A 19,090-nucleotide genomic window follows, 5' to 3' on the forward strand; every position below is an offset into this window, starting at 1 on the left:
TGCATGTCTGAGTACTGTATATGTGCATGTCTTGACTCCGGTATAGTCGAAGACGCTCCGTGGAATAGTACATAGCCCCTTTGATCCAATCAATTAATGGTTTTTACCCCTTTTTAACCAACCATTATTTCCCAACCCCTTACCCCAATTAACGACAGAGACCATAATTTTGTTGGAATAATATAGGCCACAGCAGCCTCTTTTATTAACATAAAACAGTTAACAATAAATGTAAAAGCATTAACATTCTTATTTAAAACTAGGAGAAGTCCTTGGAGCCCACACGAATCTGGTGATTTAACAACCCATAACGTGAACCTAACCAAAACCAATAATTTTACTCCCAGCCGTTGTAATCCTGGCTCGGGAGCACCAAAACCCACAAGTGGGTTCACTGTTCACGTTAATAATCTAGAGATCCGAGCACCCTTGCCGGAACTCCCCACCACGATTCACCAGATCCGAAACATATTAAACACCAGAACAGGGGAGCCATATGCCAATGGACCCCCAAACCAATTTCAACCAACTCCAAGGACTCCCCCCAGCCACCACAACGAAAGGCCTTTGAACCCTTTAAAGGCCCGAGACCCCACCAGAACGAAAAGCCATGGCCCTTTCAATGCCTTCCTGTAACGCAAGAGACCAAAAATTCATCCCCACGGCATTCAAATGAACACCGTCAGCCAACCAATATTCACCTTTACCCATTTCCAATTCGAAATGTCTCACCGCCACACCCCCATTTTGAAACACAAAAGCGGACACCGCCCTGTTCACCTTAATCCTGGCCTTATTAAGTTTTTCCAAAGACCGCATATGTTTCCAATGTTTACGTGGCACAATTTCAGACCACACAATGGTCAAACCCGGGTACAACACCCATAACCGCAAGCAATCCTGCCTAATATCTTCTATCAGTTCCCGCAAAGGCCGAACCCCCAGATCATTGCCCCCAACATGCAAAACCAAAACATCCGGAGCTTTATCCAAACTCACACTATTGTGTATCTCCCGCAACACTCGGTTCCATACCATCCCCCGAAAACCCAACCACCGTATTAATGCAACGCTGCGGTCAAAACCGAGCTGCCTACCCTCCCTCCGCACATCCGCGCACAGAGCTCCCCAATGCACGTATGAGTGTCCGAGAATCCACACCAGTAATTCCCGGGAACCTGAAAAACAAAACACAATTGGAATTGAACCACGCACCTTAAAAAACGCCAGCTGGCGCAACTCTTATAGAAACCCTTTTACCATGCCCTGTGGCCGCACATACAGTTAGGTCCATATATATTTGGACAGAGACAACATTTTTCTAATTTTGGTTATAGACATTACCCCAATGAATTTTAAACAAAACAATTCAGATGCAGTTGAAGTTCAGACTTTCAGCTTTCATTTGAGAGTATCCATATTAAAATTGGATGAAGGGTTTAGGAGTTTCAGCTCCTTAACTTGTGCCACCCTGTTTTTAAAGGGACCAAAAGTAATTGGACAATTGACTCCAAGGCTATTTCATGGACAGGTGTGGGCAGTCCCTTTGTTATGTCATTCTCAATTAAGCAGATAAAAGGCCTGGAGTTGATTTGAGGTGTAGTGCTTGCATTTGGAAGGTTTTGCTGTGAAGTAAACATGCGGTCAAAGGAGCTCTCTATCCAGGTGAAACAAGCCACCCTTAAGCTGCAAAAACAGAAAAAAAAACATCTGAGAAATTGCTACAATATTAGGAGTGGCAAAATCTACAGTTTGGTACATCCTGAGAAAGAAAGAAAGCACTGGTGAACTCATCAATGCAAAAAGACCTGGGCGCCCACGGAAGACAACAGTGGTGGATGATCGCAGAATAATCTCCATGGTGAAGAGAAACCCCTTCACAACAGCCAACCAAGTGAACAACACTCTCTAGGAGGTAGGCGCATCAATATACAAATCTACCATAAAGAGAAGACTGCATGAAAGTAAATACAGAGGAATCACTGCACGGTGCAAGCCACTCGTAAGCATCAAGAATAAAAAGGCTAGACTGGACTTTGCTAAAAAACATCTAAAAAAGCCAGCACAGTTCTGGAAGAACATTCTTTGGACAGATGAAACCAAGATCAACCTCTGCCAGAATGATGGAAAGAGAAAAGTATGGTGAAGGCGTGGTACAGCTCATGGTCCAAAGCATACCACATCATCTGTAAAACACGGCGGAGGCAGTGTGATGGCTTGGGCATGCATGGCTGCCAGTGGCACTGGGTCACTAGTGTTTATTAATGATGTGACACAGGACAGAAACAGCTGAATGAATTCTAAGGTATTCAGAGCCATACTGTGTGCTCACATCCAGCAAAATGCAGCCAAACTAATTGGTTGTCATTTCATACTACAGTTGGACAATGACCCAAAACATAAAGCCAAAGCAACTCAGGAGTTTATTAAAGCAAACAAGTGGAATATTCTTGAATGGCCAAGTCAGTCACCTGATCTCAACCCAATTGAGCATTCATTTCACTTGTTAAAGACTAAACTTCAGACAGAAAGGCCCACAAACAAACAGCAACTGAAAACCACCGCAGTGAAGGCCTGGCAGAGCCTCAAAAAGGAGGAAACACAGCGTCTGGTGATGTCCATGAGTTCAAGACTTCAGGCAGCCATTGCCAACAAAGGGTTTTCAACCAACTACTAAAAATGAACATTTTATTTAAAATTATTGAATCTGTCCAATTAATTTTGGTCCCTTTAAAAACAGGGGGGCACATGTGAAGGAGCTGAAACTCTTAAACCCTTCATCCAATTTTAATGTGGAGACCCTCAAATGAAAGCTGAAAGTCTGAACTTCAACTGCATCTGAATTGTTTTGTTTAAAATTCATTGTGGTAATGTCTATAACCAAAATTAGAAAAATGTTGTCTCTGTCCAAATATATATGGACCTAACTGTAGCTACGAAATCTGCTCGAGCACCACCTACTGATCCACCGAATGGCAGAAGCCCCCAAACCTTCAATTGCTGCCTCCATCGCAGCCCCAATACGAAAAGAATGGGAAGCAAAACCGGCCCCATCCAAACCCAACAACGCAATAGCCTTTTTAAAGACTGCCGTGAATTGATAACGAGACAAGCAAGAGCCATCTTGATGACATAGCAAAGACCTATCGCGCCTAGGTTGGAGACCCCAAAACTTGTGCAGACATGCCACAGGACACATAGCCGAACCTGCGACTGAGCCCAACACGATTCTGCTACCCCGACCCTCCTGATCCGATTTAGATCGCCGCAACCACAGCTCCACGCACCCATCAGACAAAAATACATCCCTGGCCAAAAGACCCCCTGACACCTGTTTATTGGGTGACACCAACTCGCCCACGCGAAGAGCCCCAAAAAAGGCAAGCGAAAAGGCCAGCCGAAACAAAACAAGCTCAAAAACTGAAAAACATACAGATGCCAACACCTCACCCAACTTCTCTAACACTGCAAAAGAAACCGGCCGCCTAGAATCCAATTTCTCCGGTCGCCGTCTAAAGCCTTTTACTGCCCGCTGCACCAAAAAGGACTTGGTGATATCATCTAAACCCCGCAGTTTGAAACCAAATGCCAAAGCTGCCATGACTCTTGACACTTTTGAAGAAGACCATCCGCTCGACGCCCCGCGACTCACCCACGATAGCAAGATACCCACCTGATCTTGCTGGCTAACCCCGCAAGAACCTGCTGGAAACAAATCCTCCCACTTCCACCAGATCAACTGATAAGCCTCCCAAGTTCTAGGAACCAACGACGCCTTAATCAACGCCTCTGCGTCCCGGATACCACCAGCCAAAGTTCCTCAGGGCACTCCAAACCGACCGTCTGCACCTCCGGGGACAATAACCGAAAACGATCGAACTGTAAACGAGAAAGAGAGTCAGCAATGCCATTATGAACCCCAGGTACATGCGACGCTGTTACTTGCGCATTCAAATTCAGACACAACAACACCAACTGCCGTAACACGCACACCACCGGAGGCGATGACGCGGACAAACTGTTGATCGCGCAAACCACCCCCAAGTTGTCACAGTGGAAACGAACTCACCTGTTTCGAAAAAAACCCTTGCCACAAATGCAATGCTACCAAAATGGGAAAAATTTCCAAAAGCGCAATGTTATGAACTAGTCCCGCAGAAATCCAACTCGCTGGCCATGCAGCCGCACACCATTGGCCCTGAAAATACGCTCCAAAACCCGACCCACCTGTGGCATCGGTGAACAACTCCAAAGACTCGTTGTCAATCACCCTCTCGATAAACAATGACCTGCCATTATAAGTCTTCAAGAATTCACTCCACACTGCCAAATCCTCTTTATGCTCAGCCGATAAACGTACAAAATGATCAGGAGCCTTAACTCCCGCCGTGGCACGAGCCAACCTCCTGGAAAAAAACTCTACCCATCGGCATGACACGACAAGCGAAATTCAGTTTACCTAGTAATGACTGCAAATCTCGCAAAGGCAACTTGCGCAGGCGACCAGCCTGCCGCACATCATCCCTAAGACCCGCCAGCTTGTCCTCTGGCAACCTGAACTCCCACAAAACAGTATCGATGACGATACCCAAAAAACATAAACACGTACTCGGATCTTCGGTCTTACCAGGAGCCAAAGGAACACTGAAACGAGAAGCCACCCATTCGATTGCTCTCAAAATTCTGGAACAACAGTCAGACCCAGCCGGGCAGACGCACAAAAAATCGTCTAAATAATGCAAAACCGAATCATAACCAGAAACGTCCCGCACCACCAATTCCAAAAAGGAACTGAATGCCTCAAACAAGGCACAAGATAAAGAACAGCCCATGGGCAAACGTCTATCAACAAAGAAACGGTCATCTCAAAAACAACCCAGAAGTCTAACGCTAGACGGATGAACGGGCAGCAAACGAAAAGCAAATTCTATATCTGTCTTGGCAAGAAGGGCGCCTTTTCCGCATTTCTGCACCCAAACCACCGCCTCATCAAAAGATGCGTACACCACCGAACACAACTCGGGATCAATACCATCATTTACCGACCGACCCTTGGGATACGACAAGTGCTGAATCAGACGAAATTTTCCAACCTCCTTCTTAGGAGCTACCCCCAACGGGGAAACAACTAAATCCTCAAACGGACCCGCCATACGCCCCAGCGCCACCTCCTTACTCAATATGTCCGAAACAACGTCAGCATGTAACAAAGCTGAGCACAAATTTTTCTTAACACAAGGAACCACAAAGGACGGAGCCGGAATAACAAAAGCATCCTTAAAACCAGCCAACAACAAGGACGCCTTTTCCCTATCCGGATATCTATTTAGATAAGGGGCCATCCTTTCCACCATCACCGGTGTCTCCCCCATGGGAATTGCCTGAACCGGCCTTTCCCTTACTCTTTTTAAAACATTTTGCGGCACCATGGGAGGATCCGCTACAGTGCGAGCACAAGTGTTTAAACTTACAATTGACTCCGAATTTGCACAGTCCTTCATTAACCTCTTACCGACATCGGACATACTATACCGTCCGATGTCGGCTCCCCTGCTTTGATGCAGGGCTCCGCGGTGAGCCCGCACCAAAGCCGGGACATGTCAGCTGTTTTGCACTCAGAATCGCCCGATCTATCAACTAAAAAAAAGCATTAACCTGATTGCTAAACAACGTAGCTGGGAAAAAATTTGAAACGCCAGAATTACGTTTTTTGGTCACCGCAACATTGCATTTAAATGCAATAACGGGCGATCAAAAGAACGTATCTGCACCGAAATGCTATCATTAAAAACGTCATCTCAGCACGCAAAAAATAAGCCCTCAACCGACCCCAGATCACGAAAAATGGAGACGCTACAGGTATCGGAAAATGGCGCAATTTTTTTTTTTTTTTTTTTTTTAGCAAAGTTTGGAATTTTTTTTCACCACTTAAGTAAAAAATAACCTAGTCATGTTTGGTGTCTATGAACTCGTACTGACCTGGAAAATCATAATGTCACGTCATTTTAAGCATTTAGTGAACCTAGCAAAAAAGCCAAACAAAAAACAAGTGTGGGACTGCACTTTTTTTGCAATTTCACCGCACTTGGAATTTTTTCCTTGTTTTCTAGTACACGACATGGTAAAACCAATGATGTCGTTCAAAAGTACAACTCATCCCACAAAAAATAAGCCCTCACATGGCCAAATTGACGGAAAAATAAAAAAGTTATGGCTCTGGGAAGGAGGGGAGCGAAAAACGAACACGGAAAAACAAAAAATCCCACGGTCATGAAGGGGTTAAACTGCCAGCACACGCCCAACTTCTGTCCGCTTGTCTGACCGGCGCTACCTGAGGAACCTCCAGCACCGGACTGCGCACCATGGCTGGAACCTCCGGCCCCACCAGAAAAGGGATGGCCAAACCTATATTGGGCCATGACCCGTAACCACAGACCAATATCTTTCTGGTCCCACCTAATAGCCAGCCGAACCGCCTTTCGCTGTCTAAACAGCTCATCATACCTGAGCCACGCTTGACCGCCATAGACCGTAGGCGCTTCACTGATGGAATCCATGTAACAATATAACCCCAAACAATTCTCGGGAGCCTTCTCGCCTATAACACTGGCCAGGATGGCGAAAGCCTGCAGCCAGTTAGTAAAAGTCTGGGGAATCAAACGCCACCTCCGTTTTTCTTCCTCCTCTTTTTTAGAATCCTCCTTCTTCCCCTTATCAAGATTGAATTTTTCCAACGGAAGCAATGAAAAAATTTCCACATATTCATCTTTACCTATCTTTTCCTTAACCTCTTTCTTAAGATGGGCACCCAGCGGGCCCTCAAAACATACGTAAACCTCCCCGTGCGCCCTATCATCCAAATGGATCCTGCACTCCTCTTTTTCCGTCTGCACCGAAACGAAAACCGGTTCAGCGACCATAGCCTGCGCCGCCACTGGACCACCCAGTCCAGGTTGCAAGCCTGACCACGCTCCCAAATAACTCTGCGGACCCACCCTGCGATCCAATCTCGCTAGCAAGCTCTGCACATTCGCCAAAAGTTCCCGGACCCCTGCAGCTTCCCCGCCACCTGCAACCCCTGACCCAACTGCTCTGCCAGGCGCCCCCTGACATCCACTAATTGCAGGCGACCAAGCATCTGAAGGACAAGAACGAGACACATACACGAACGCATACTCACCAGGCTGCGAGGAATCTGTGGTCCCTCCAGCCGAAGTGCTGGCATCCAGACGTCGATGCACTGTCCAATCCGCCACCGGCCCGTCCACCATGTGTCCCTGGTGCTGCCCATCCGACTCGCTCTGGAATGCAGCCGATATGGGCTGCCCCTGGTTCGGGCTCCACGCACCAGGGTGTTGTGAATTCTGCTCTTTGGTTCCCTCCAGTGGTTGTAGGTGGGAATGCAGTTGTCTCTGAGTCGCAGTCCTGGCCAGGTGTATCTGCTGATTACAATTCTGACTGGGATATTTAGGTGTGCAGGATTCATTAGCCCTTGCCAGTTGTCAATGTTCCTTGTGAAGTGTTGGATCACTTTCTGGCTTCTCCTGCTTAGCTGCCAAATTCAGCAAAGATAAGTGTTTGGTTATTTGTGTCTGTGGCACACTGCTGTGTGCTTGTTTTTGTTTGTATTCCTGCTCTGATTGTAGGATTCGCTGGAGTTGCAGATATACGCTTGCAGATATACGCTCTTTAGTTAGATGTAGGAAGTTTTTGTATATTCTGCTGTGGATATTTTTGAAGGGTTTTAATACTGACCGCACAGAACTCTGTCCTATCCTGTCCTTTTTAGCTACAGTGGCCTCCTGTGCTAAATCCTGTTTTTCTGCCTGTGTATGTTTTTTTCCTCTCTGACTCGCCGCCAATATTTGTGGGGGGCTGTCTGTCCTTTGGGGATCTGCTCTGAGGCAAGATAGTATTCCTATTTCCATCTTTAGGGGTATTTAGTCCTCCGGCTGTGACGAGGTGTCTAGGATTGTTAGGTACACTCCACGGCTACTTCTAGTTGCGGTGTTAAGTTCAGGATTGCGGTCAGTATAGTAACCACCTTCTCCAGTGAAAGTTCTCATGCTGCTCCAAGGTCACCGGCTCATAACACCAGGGGATGCTGCTGTCTGAGCTGAAGAGCTGGAACCACGCCACCCGATGTCCGCCGTGCTCGCCGCCGCTGCCGGAATCTGTCCGGACCGTGGCCCAGGATCAGGGGAACCCCCCCGCCGCTGCTGAAGAGGCCAGCCCAGCGTCATCCAGCCTCAGGCCGCCCGCACCTGTGACCGCCACCGAACCTCTGGACCTGGTCGATATTGCCGAGGAGGGCCGCGTGGCAGGGACATCACCGCCGCAGCCTCCCGATGCTCAGGCCTTAGGCTGTCATGATCCCAATGGCAGGGGATCACTAAAGGACAAGCACAGATACAAACAAGCTCTAGGGCGATGGAACCTGAGCTGACCGCGACTCTGAACCTAACACACAAATAAAAGTAGCCGGGGAACGTGCCTACGATGATCCTAGATGTCTCGCTCCAGCCGAAGATCTAACTTCCCCTATTAGAAGAAACACAGACCTCTCTTGCCTCCAGAGAAATACCCCACAGAAATAGCAGCCCCACACATGATAATGATGGTGAAATGAGAGGAAAGCACATACGCAGTATGAAAACAGTTTCAGCAAAATGAGGCCCGCTAAAGCTAGATATCAGAGGATACAAAAGTGAACTGCGCGGTCAGCGAAAAACCCTTCAAAAAACCATCCTGAAATTACTTGAACTCATGTGCCAACTCATGGCACATGAGGAGCAATTTCAGCCCACTAGAGCAACCAGCAGCAAAGAATCACATATCTGCAGGCTGGACTAAAAACCAAATAAAGCAAAACACCAAAACAGGAAAATCCAAACTTAGCTTGACCAGAAGGTTCTAGGAGCAGGGAGCAGAGGTAACAAGACACACTGGATACATTGATAACCGGCGAGGAAATGCCAGCAAAGCCAGGTTAAATAGGAAACTCCCATATCCTGATGGAACAGGTGGAACCCAGAGACCCAGGAAAGACAAGTCACCCAGTACCATCAGTAACCACCAGAGGGAGCCCAAAAACAGAACTCACAACAGTACCCCCCCCTTGAGGAGGGGTCACCGAACCCTCACGAGAACCACCAGGGCGACCAGGATGAGCCCTATGAAAAGCGCGAACCAAATCATCAGCATGAACATCCGAGGCAACCACCCAAGAATTATCCTCCTGACCATAACCCTTCCACTTGACCAAATACTGGAGTTTCCGTCTGGAAACACAAGAATCCAAGATCTTCTCCACAACATACTCCAGTTCTCCCTCCACCAGCACTGGAGCAGGAGGCTCAAGCGAAGGAACAACAGGTACCTCATACTTCCGCAACAACGACCGATGGAACACATTATGAATAGCAAACGATGCCGGGAGATCCAAACGAAACGACACAGGGTTAAGAATTTCCAAGATCCTATAGGGACCGATGAACCGAGGCTTGAACTTAGGAGAAGAGACCTTCATAGGAACAAAACGAGAAGACAACCACACCAAGTCCCCAACAAGAAGTCGAGGACCCACGCGGCGACGGCGATTAGCAAACTGCTGAGCCTTCTCCTGGGACAACTTCAAATTGTCCACCACATGACTCCAAATCCGATGCAACCTATCCACCACCATGTCCACTCCAGGACAATCAGAAGGTTCCACCTGACCAGAGGAAAAACGAGGATGAAACCCCGAATTACAAAAGAAAGGAGAAACCAAGGTAGCAGAACTAGCCCAATTATTAAGGGCAAACTCGGCCAGCGGCAAAAAGGTAACCCAGTCATCCTGATCAGCAGAAACAAAACACCTCAAATAAGTTTCCAAGGTCTGATTAGTTCGTTCAGTCTGGCCATTCGTCTGAGGATGGAATGCAGACGAAAAGGACAAATCAATGCCCATCTTAGCACAGAACGTCCGCCAAAATCTAGACACAAACTGGGATCCCCTGTCAGAAACGATGTTCTCAGGAATCCCATGCAAACGAACCACATTCTGAAAAAACAGAGGGACCAACTCAGAGGAGGAAGGTAACTTAGGCAAGGGTACCAGATGAACCATCTTAGAAAAGCGATCACACACAACCCAGATGACGGACATTTTTTGAGAGACAGGGAGATCCGAAATAAAGTCCATGGAAATGTGCGTCCAAGGCCTCTTCGGGATAGGCAAAGGTGACAACAATCCACTGGCCCGAGAACAGCAAGGCTTAGCCCGAGCACAAACCTCACAAGACTGCACAAAAGAACGCACATCCCTCGACAAGGAAGGCCACCAAAAAGACCTGGCCACCAAGTCTCTAGTACCAAATATTCCAGGATGACCTGCCAACGCAGAAGAATGGACCTCGGAGATGACTCTACTGGTCCAATTATCCGGAACAAACAGTCTCTCAGGCGGACAACGATCAGGTTTACCCGCCTGAAACTCCTGCAAAGCACGTCGCAAGTCTGGGGAGACAGCAGACAAAATCACCCCATCCCTAAGGATACCAGAGGGCTCAGAATTTCCAAGGGAGTCAGGCACAAAACTCCTAGAAAGAGCATCCGCCTTCACATTCTTTGAACCTGGCAGGTATGAAACCACAAAATTGAAACGAGAGAAAAACAGTGACCAACGAGCCTGTCTAGGATTCAGACGCCTGGCAGACTCAAGGTAAATCAAATTTTTGTGATCAGTCAAGACCACCACACGATGTCTAGCACCCTCTAGCCAATGACGCCACTCCTCAAATGCCCACTTCATGGCCAAAAGTTCCCGATTACCATCATAATTCCGCTCAGCCGGCGAAAACTTTCTAGAAAAAAACGCGCATGGCTTCATCACTGAGCCATCGGAGCTTCTCTGTGACAAAACCGCCCCCGCTCCAATCTCGGAAGCATCAACCTCAACCTGAAAAGGGAGCGAAACATCTGGCTGACGCAACACAGGAGCAGAAGAAAACCGGCGCTTAAGTTCCCGAAAGGCCTCCACAGCCGCAGGAGACCAATCAGCAACATCAGCACCCTTCTTAGTCAAATCCGTCAAAGGCTTAACAACACTAGAAAAATTAGTTATAAAACGACGATAGAAATTAGCAAAGCCCAAGAACTTCTGTAGACTCTTAAGAGATGTAGGCTGCGTCCAGTCACAAATAGCCTGAACCTTGACGGGATCCATCTCAATAGTAGAAGGGGAAAAAATATACCCCAAGAAAGAAATCTTCTGGACTCCAAAGAGACACTTTGAGCCTTTTACAAACAAGGAATTGGCCCGCAGGACCTGAAACACCTTCCTGACCTGCTGAACATGAGACTCCCAGTCATCAGAAAAAACCAAAATATCATCCAAATACACAATCATAAATTTATCCAGATATTCACGGAAAATATCGTGCATAAAGGACTGGAAGACTGAAGGAGCATTAGAAAGTCCAAAAGGCATTACCAAATACTCAAAATGGCCCTCAGGCGTATTAAATGCGGTTTTCCACTCATCACCTTGCTTTATTCGTATAAGATTATACGCACCCCGAAGATCAATCTTAGTGAACCATTTAGCCCCCTTAATGCGAGCAAACAAATCAGTCAACAATGGCAAAGGATACTGATATTTTACGGTAATCTTATTCAAAAGACGATAATCTATACAAGGCCTCAAGGAACCATCTTTTTTGGCCACGAAAAAAAAACCTGCTCCCAAAGGGGACAAAGATGGACGGATATGTCCCTTTTCCAAGGACTCCTTAACATAATCCCGCATAGCAGTATGCTCTGGCACTGACAGATTGAACAAACGACCTTTAGGAAATTTACTGCCTGGAATTAAATTTATAGCACAATCGCAATCCCTGTGAGGAGGAAGCGAACTGAGCTTAGGCTCCTCAAAAACATCCCGATAGTCAGACAAAAACACAGGAATCTCAGAAGGAGTAGATGAAGCGATAGAAATCGGAGGTGCATCATCATGAACCCCCTGACAACCCCAGCTTAACACAGACATTGATTTCCAGTCAAGGACTGGATTATGAGTTTGTAACCATGGCAGACCAAGCACTAGGACATCATGCAAATTATACAGTACCAGGAAGCGAATCACCTCCTGATGAACAGGAGTCATACGCATGGTCACTTGTGTCCAGTACTGAGGTTTATTCATAGCCAAAGGTGTAGAGTCAATTCCCTTCAAAGGAATAGGGACTTCCAGAGGCTCCAGACTAAACCCACAGCGATTGGCAAATGACCAATCCATAAGACTCAGGGCAGCGCCTGAATCCACATAGGCATCGACGGAAATGGATGATAATGAACAAATCAGAGTCACAGACAGAATGAACTTAGACTGTAAAGTACTAATGGCAACAGACTTATCAACCTTTTTTGTGCGTTTAGAGCATGCTGATATAACATGAGCTGAATCACCACAATAAAAGCACAACCTTTTTTTCCGCCTATAATTTTGCCGTTCACTTCTGGACTGAATTCTATCACATTGCATTATCTCAGGTGACGGTTCAGACGACACCGCCAAATGATGCACAGGTTTGCGCTCCCGTAAACGTCGATCAATCTGAATAGCCATAGTCATAGACTCATTCAGACCAGTAGGCGCAGGGAACCCCACCATAACATCTTTAATAGCCTCAGAAAGGCCATCTCTGAACTTTGCAGCCAGGGCACACTCATTCCACTGAGTAAGCACCGACCACTTCCGAAATTTTTGACAATAAATTTCTGCTTCATCTTGCCCCTGAGAGAGGGCCAACAAAGCTTTTTCAGCCTGAATCTCTTGGTTAGGTTCCTCATAGAGCAAACCCAATGCCAGAAAAAACGCATCCGCATTAAGCAACGCAGGGTCCCCTGGTGCCAATGCAAATGCCCAATCCTGAGGGTCACCCCGCAGGAAAGATATAATAATCTTGACTTGCTGAGCAGGGTCTCCAGAGGAGCGAGATTTCAAAGAAAGAAACAACTTGCAATTGTTCCTAAAATTCAGAAAACGAGATCTATCTCCAGAAAAAAACTCTGGGACAGGAATTCTAGGTTCAGACATAGGAGCATGTACAACAAAATCCTGTATATTTTGAACCTTAGCGGCAAGATTATTCAGGCTGGAAGCCAAACTCTGGACGTCCATGATAAACAGCTGGGATCAGAGCCATTCAAAGATTAAGAGGAGGAGGAAGTAGCCAGGCTGCAATAAGGCTAGGTAGCAAACTCTGAGGGAAAGAGAAAAAAAAAAAAAAACTTCCTCAGACTACTTATCCTCCTACTTCAGCCAATACAATTAACACTTTGTGGGCCGGTTATACTGTCATGATCCCAATGGCAGGGGATCACTAAAGGACAAGCACAGATACAAACAAGCTCTAGGGCGATGGAACCTGAGCTGACCGCGACCCTGAACCTAACACACAAATAAAAGTAGCCGGGGAACGTGCCAACGATGATCCTAGACGTCTCGCTCCAGCCGAAGAGCTAACTTCCGCTATTAGAAGAAACACAGATCTCTCTTGCCTCCAGAGAAATACCCCGCAGAAATAGCAGCCCCCCACATATAATGACGGTGAAATGAGAGGAAAGCACATACGCAGTATGAAAACAGTTTCAGCAAAATGAGGCCCGCTAAAGCTAGATAGCAGAGGATACAAAAGTGAACTGCGCGGTCAGCGAAAAACCCTTCAAAAAACCATCCTGAAATTACTTGAACTCATGTGCCAACTCATGGCACATGAGGAGCAATTTCAGCCCACTAGAGCAACCAGCAGCAAAGAATCACATATCTGCAGGCTGGACTAAAAACCAAATAAAGCAAAACACCAAAACAGGAAAATCCAAACTTAGCTTGACCAGAAGGTTCTAGGAGCAGGGAGCAGAGGTAACAAGACACACTGGATACATTGATAACCGGCGAGGAAATGCCAGCAAAGCCAGGTTAAATAGGAAACTCCCATATCCTGATGGAACAGGTGGAACCCAGAGACCCAGGAAAGACAAGTCACCCAGTACCATCAGTAACCACCAGAGGGAGCCCAAAAACAGAACTCACAACATTAGGCGCTGTCCGGAGCGTCTTGGCTCCGCCCCCACCACACCACGAGGTGAGGGCCTCGCAACCGCCACTGTGCCCCATCTGGCCGTGATTCCTCCCAGGCCGGGGCCTGCTAACCGCTGCCCTTACCGGCGCCCGGCATGGAGGGTCCCGGGAGGGGCTCCTGCGCCTGCGGGGGGCACTTGGCCCGGAATCAGGCGACAGCCGCTCGGGGGGCCGCAACCGCCGAGCTCGCCACTCCAAAGGGGGGACCGCTGATGAGGATCCTCCACCGCCGCCATCCACTAGATGAGTCACCTGTGCCTCTAGCCACCCAGGAGGGCGCGAAGCTGCAGCCGCCCTCAGGCTCTCCAAGATGTCGCTTCTGCAGAGGTGAGTGGGAAACTGACCAGCCCCCACCCCCTGCCATTCATATTACCCCTCCAGGCAAGCCCACCCCCCTCATAATTATCCTAACAACGCCCAACTCCTCCTCTCCTAACCCGTGTCATGATGGCCTTCGCTTAGGCCGAGGGGGGAGGGGGCGGCTGGCTCCAGCCTGTCCTGTATGTGCATGTCTACGTACTGTGTGTGCAGGTGTGTACTGTATGTGTGTGGATGTCTGCATACTGTATATGTGCATGTCGGAGTACTGTATGTCTGTGCATGTCTGAATACTGTATGTGTGTGCGCATGTCTGCATACTGTATATGTGCATGTCTGAGTACTGTTTGTGTGCATGTCTGAGTACTGCATATGTGCATGTCTGAGTACTGTATATGCATGTCTACGTACTGTAAGTGTGTGCATGTCTGAGTACTGTATATGTGCATGTCTGAGTACTGTATGTGTGTGCATGTTTGAGTACTGTATGTGTATGTCTGAGTACTGTATGTGTATGTCTGTACTGTATGTGTGTGCATGTCTGCGTACTGTATGTGTGTCTGTCTGCGTACTGCATGCGTGTGCATGTCTGCTTATTGTATGTTTGTGCATGTCTGCATACTGTATGTATGTGTATGTTTATGTATTGTATGTGTACATGTCTGCATATTGTGTGTGTGCATGTCTGCATACTATATGTGCACATGTCTGCGTATTGTGTGTGTGTGTGCATGTCTGCGTTTTGTGTGTGTGCATATCTGCCTATGTGAAGGATGAGGGGGAAGGCTAGGCCCTGTGTAGTATATCTTTATTTCTCCCCCGTATCTTTGCATAATGAATCGTGGTATGTGGGCCCACTGAGAATCTCTTGCCCGGGTCCCACAAAAACTTAGAGGCGGCCCTGGATATATCTATAGATAAATATATATATATCTATAGATAGATAGTACCAAGCCCAATGTTTAGTAATAAACATAATAAAATGGTACATAAAGAGTTAAATAAAGACACACAAAATCTTCTTTAAATGCAATATCTGTTTAATTTAAAAAAATGGAAAAAAAATTGTGTGGGCTCCCAAGCAATTTTCAACTCCAGAGTGGGAAAGCCAACGACTGGGGCCGATGTTTATAGCCTGGGAAGGGGTTAATACCCATGGAGCTTCCCAGGCTATGAGTATCCGCCTTTACTGGCTATTAAAATAGGGGTTACCCCCCAAAAAATGACGTGGGATACCCCTATAATCTATAGCCAGAAAGGCTATGCAGACAGCTGCGGGCTGATATTCATAGCCTAGTGAGGTGTCATGGATATTGCCCCCCCAGATACAAACTCCAGCTCCCAGCCACCCCAGAAATGGCGCATCTGTAAGATTTGCCAATTTCAGCACTTAGCCTCTCTCTTCCCACTGACCTGTAGCGGTGGCATATGGGGTAATAAGGGGATAATGTCACCTTTGATTGTAAAGTGATATTAAGCCCAGTTAGTAATGGAGATACCTATCCATTACTAATCCTATAGTAGTGAAAGAGTTAAAAAGCAACCAGAAATAAGTATTTTAATATTCTTAATTTCACCATACTTACAACCACCATCGATCACCTGCAAAAAATAAAAAATAATAAACCAACTGAATACTCCCCGTCCAACGCAGTCCAATCAATAACGAGTGTCCCACGACGATCTCCCCTATAGAATAGTGACATCGGGTGATGCACTGACAGGAGATAATGGCTCCTGCAGTGCATCACTGAAGAGGTTACTTTAGTTCATTCTCTCGCTTTATGGCAATGTTGTGTGGGAATTTTCTCACACAGCATTGCTGGCAAGAGAATGAACTTAAGTGACCTCTCTCCCGGCAGCGGCGGAGGGATATACATCACGGAGGATTACCCCAGCTGTCAGTTCATCGCGGGGCCCCTGTAGAGCGCTGACATCGGCCGATGTCAGTGTTCTACATGGGTGATCGTCGTGGGACACTCGTTAGTAACTGGACTACGGCGGAAAGGTAAGTATAGGTTGGTTTATTATGTTATTTTTATTACAGGAGAATCGAGGGCTTCGGGGACTAGGTGATTAGTGAGTATCTACTCTATGTTATGTGTTGTATGTTATGTGTATGTACTGTATGTTATATGTTGTATGTTTGTATGTTCTGTATGTTTTTTTTTACTACTGAACACAGCCATTGTCTGATGGGACTACTTTCCCATGATCGGCAATGCTGTCACTGTGAGCATTCATTGTCGGATGGGAGCAGTAGTTCTATCAGACAACGGATGCATACACAAATACGCACACATAGAGAGACACACACAGATACGCACACACACATGGACACACCCACACACACACACAGACACACACAGACACACAGACCGGCGCACACCGACACAGATTCACGCAGACATCGGCACACACACATAGCTCCACCCACACACTTGTCTTCTCCCGATCTGCAGCGTTTCATCAGCAGCAAAACCACAGATCTTTTTTTACATCTGCGGGTTTGCTGCGGATGTGCCTGACACAATGGAAGTCAATGGGTGCAGAAACGCTGCAGATCCGCAAAAAGAATTGTCATGGTCCTTTTTTGGATCTGCTGTGTTTTCTGTGGGGAATTTTCTGCACCATTAGCACAGCATTTTTTCCCATTGATGCACATTGTACTGTAAATCACTTGTGGATCTGCAGCGTTTCTGCACGGGGAAAAAACGCTGCTGATCCACAAGAAATCTGCAACGTGTGCACATACCCTTAACCCTTCCTTTTTTTTTTTCAATTCTTTATTTATGAATTTTAACATACAATTACATTTAGCTCACATCATAAAGTATCATATAAAGAGTTATTATTTTTAAAGACAAGTGAGTTTATGCATATTATACTAAACAACTGATTGAAAGGAGAACCAGACAAAATGAAACGAAATATCAGGTGTAACAATAAACTAACATTGGCGTAGAACCGACAAATGGGCACAGTATTTTTATCCTGTGGAAAAACTTTTATCACAAAAATAAACAGCTTAGTGAACAAATAACTAGTAAGTGAAGGTAAATCTCGCCAATTTGGCATAGGAGGAGTTATTCCCTAAGGCTATGTGCACACGTTGCAGATTTACTGTAGATCCGCAGCATTTTTTTCCCGCACAGAAACGCTGCAGATCCTCAAGTGATTAACAGTACAATGTAAATCAATGGAAAAAAAATGCTGTACTAATAGTGCAGAAAAATCCACACGGAAAACGCTGCGGATTAAAAGAAGGAGCACGTCATTTATTTGTGTGGATCTGCAGCGTTTTTGTACCCATTACATTGTAGAAATCCACAGGGGTAAAAATGCATGAAATCCAAACAAAATCCGCAGTAAATCTGCACAAAATCCGCACCTACGTTTTCTGCCAAGAGATGCAGAATCCGCACAAAAAAAATCCAGAGGCAAATCCGCAACGTGTGCACATAGCCTAAGGGGAGCTCGACCACCATGGCTCACAAGAGGAAGCCAAAGCCAAATGCCCTAATTCTTTTCAGTCCAACTGGTCCAAGGGGACCAGATCTTTAAACCCTTTCTGCCAATGGACGTACTATTCCGTCCATGTGGGGTGGGCCCTACTTCCCAAGGACGGAATAATACGTCCAGGGCGATCGGCCGCGCTCACGGGGGGAGCGCGGCCAATCGCATCCGGTTGTCAGCTGCCTATCGCAGCTGACATCCGGCACTATGTGCCAGGAGCGGTCACGGCACATTAACCCCCGGGACACCGCGATCAAACATGATCGCGGTGTGCCGGCGGTGCAGGGAAGCATCACGCAGGGAGGGGCTCCCTGCGTGCTTCCCTGAGACCCCCGCAGCAACGCGATGTGATTGCGTTGCTGCGAGGGTCTCCCTACCTCCCTCCCTGCTCCAGGCCCGGATCCAAGATGGCCGCGGCATCCGGGTCCTGCAGGGAGGGAGGTGGCTTACCAAGTGCCTGGTCAGAGCAGGCGCTTGGTAAGCCTGCAGCCCTGTAAGTCAGATCGGTGATCTGACAGAGTGCTGTGCAAACTGTCAGATCACCGATCTGTGATGTCTACCCCGGGACAAAGTAAAAAAAAAATGTCCAAATGTGTAAAAAAAAAAAAAAAAATCCTAAATAATGAAAAAAAATATATATTATTCCCATAAATACATTTCTTTATCTAAATAAAAAAAACAAAAACAATAAAAGTACACATATTTAGCGTTTCATCAGCAGCAAAACCACAGATCTTTTTTTACATCTGCGGGTTTGCTGCGGATGTGCCTGACACAATGGAAGTCAATGGGTGCAGAAACGCTGCAGATCCGCAAAAAGAATTGTCATGGTCCTTTTTTGGATCTGCTGTGTTTTCTGTGGGGAATTTTCTGCACCATTAGCACAGCATTTTTTCCCATTGATGCACATTGTACTGTAAATCACTTGTGGATCTGCAGCGTTTCTGCACGGGGAAAAAACGCTGCTGATCCACAAGAAATCTGCAACGTGTGCACATACCCTTAACCCTTCCTTTTTTTTTTTCAATTCTTTATTTATGAATTTTAACATACAATTACATTTAGCTCACATCATAAAGTATCATATAAAGAGTTATTATTTTTAAAGACAAGTGAGTTTATGCATATTAT

This window comes from Ranitomeya imitator, chromosome 3 (genome assembly GCF_032444005.1).
Source record: "Ranitomeya imitator isolate aRanImi1 chromosome 3, aRanImi1.pri, whole genome shotgun sequence".
NCBI classification, from domain to species: Eukaryota; Metazoa; Chordata; class Amphibia; order Anura; family Dendrobatidae; genus Ranitomeya; species Ranitomeya imitator.